Source organism: Mizuhopecten yessoensis, unplaced genomic scaffold, assembly GCF_002113885.1.
Source record: "Mizuhopecten yessoensis strain PY_sf001 unplaced genomic scaffold, ASM211388v2 hete_36079756, whole genome shotgun sequence".
In the NCBI taxonomy this organism is placed as follows: Eukaryota; Metazoa; Mollusca; class Bivalvia; order Pectinida; family Pectinidae; genus Mizuhopecten; species Mizuhopecten yessoensis.
In genome coordinates, this window is record NW_018485880.1 from 1 (window position 1) to 2,393 (window position 2,393).

General features: G+C 33.3%; 1 long non-coding RNA gene across 1 annotated transcript; it reads left to right on the plus strand.

Annotated features, from left to right (window-relative positions):
• The first annotated feature begins 25 nt into the window (after positions 1-25).
• LOC110444997 lies at positions 26-2,393 on the plus strand. The gene is made up of 4 exons (XR_002462306.1): positions 26-252; positions 865-956; positions 1,237-1,339; positions 2,330-2,393. It is a non-coding gene; the product is annotated as an uncharacterized LOC110444997 (long non-coding RNA).

Sequence of the window (2,393 nt, forward strand, 5' to 3'; positions counted from 1 at the left end):
TAATGAATGTTTTAAATCCCTGACCTTTCCGTGGCCAATTGCAAATGCAAATCATATTTTGAGTTATGAAGGCCCGTAAACATGTATATAAAAACACATCCGTTCATTATTTAAAAACTAAAATAAACTGTTTTAAGTGAAATATTAATATGCATAGTTTTTTCAAGTGGACAACCTGCATATCCATGTAGTGTCGTGCGATGCCTCCCCCGACGATACAAAGAGCGAAACGGTGAATCTGTATAATAATGGGTAAGCACATATGTTAATCAGCAGTTTTTAGTTTAAACTGTTTGCCGAAATATTTATATTTATATTTTCAATACAAATTCTTTTTAAAGTTGTCGTGTGAAAATAACAGTATTTCATTTTATTGTTGATTTTATTAGATGTCTTCGTCTGCTGTAGAATATGTGTGATGTTCTTATTTCCATGCACAAAAAGTCAAGCTCTTTCAATTTAGGTAAAATCTTAATAAATTGGTGTGCTCCTATAGTTAATACCAGATGCGGGATATGTTCTTATGGCGTTTGATTTTATTGTCACATCCTTATCTTTACATAAAATAATACCTTATTGTAACAAAATCTATAAAACATATACCATTCTCAAAATAATTCTTTACACCAAAATAACACATATAGTGACTGTTTTGGGTGATTGATGATTAGGACTTTGTTCAAATGTTTTTAATGTACTCAACATATACAAAAGATATAGGCAGTGATATACTTTTATTATTAGGGAAATAAAAAAAAAAAACATTCAATGCGTATCACCAATATGTACATTTGACCATACTGTTTATATTGAAAAGGAATATGATATTACACAACTAACGTATTTCTCTCTTTGCCAATACAGGAGTACCGTCAGCGCTAACAATGTTTTGAAACAATTTTATGAAAAGAAGTTGAAGACGGCATCAGCAACTATGACTGGTTTCAGATTTATTGGTAAAGACCATGTAGTCATCACCTGTATAGTTAATGTTACAACTCCGGAAACAACAATTGCACCTTCCACTACTCCGTCGGCAAGTACACTTCAAACGACTAATACTCATATTAGCCTATACATAAATACGCATGTGAATAATATTGTTAGAAATTAAAGAATGTACTGCTTGCTGATGTTGTAATTTCAATTCCTATTATTAGTTTAATTTTCTTACTCTTAATGTTTCTCTGTTACGCCTTTTCACATATTTTATGTGCGTTTTCCTTATTCTGACAGTCAAAACGCAGACGACGAAATGCATTTCAACAAAAACACAACAAAACACTTGAGGTATCGGCTTCTTTACGCGTTGAAAGTTTATCAACAAATGGGGTACAGGGTAAGTATAATCAAGTTTGTTGTCTTTGACGCTATGGATTTATTTTTTCTTTCAAATCATCTCTAACATAACGCTAACATTGTAAGGTAAAAAACCCCACATAACCACAAATTTTATGCATATTGAGTAAATCCGATTCAATGTCAGTAATTAGGGGATAACACTACTTTATTTTGAAATTTTCGGCGGTATACCGTGACTATACTGTCGCAAATTAAATTTTACTGTCGAAGCGGAGCGTGGTGTATTCTTCAGCTTGTTCAAATTGTTCGGATTTCTACATCGGTTAGACGGGCTTTGAACTTCGTCAAAGAATAACTTCACACAAATACCAGACTTGCAGGTGTTTCTGGCATATACACGTGAATGTATCCGAGTGTGGTTTTGTATCATTAGTCGCATCAGGCAGGTTTCCAATTGTTCCGCCATTCACCTTTCTTTGTTAGTTATATGGTGATTGTCCGGAGATACTTGTTGTTGCTACATCTATGTATGTATATACCTGCTCTGGAAATGATAAAAAAAGAAAACTCCTGATTGTTTGCTGTTAGTAAGGTCCCTGCGGTGTGTATTGTATTTCATCATTGTTTACGTCCGCTACATTGATACGTTGACTGATTGTACTTTCAAAATATATTTATCCTCATGAAAAGATGTATAGCAGCGAAAAGCTTCAAGAATTGGTCTTCTTGTGATTTATAAATGTTGTTATCATTTTCCTGTCACACGATATATATATATATGTTCAGGTCCGCATAAAGAAATCCTAGAAGACAGAAAGGCCTAGTGGCAGATCTACTATATATAAAGAATAAAATAATAAGTATCCAAGATCTACTTAAAGGTATTTTACCTTCTAGGGCTTCTTCAAGCGGACTATATATTTAAATATATATTCAGTTCAGTTGCTAAGATGAAAAACACAGTAATTAATTATCCATACGAGATTAAGTAATTAGCTGTTAATATCGCGTGCTATGTATCTTTCAGGAATGGTCGCTAGAGAAGGCCGATGCATCTTGATGGCAAGCATTTTGCTCGTGAAGTATAGTCT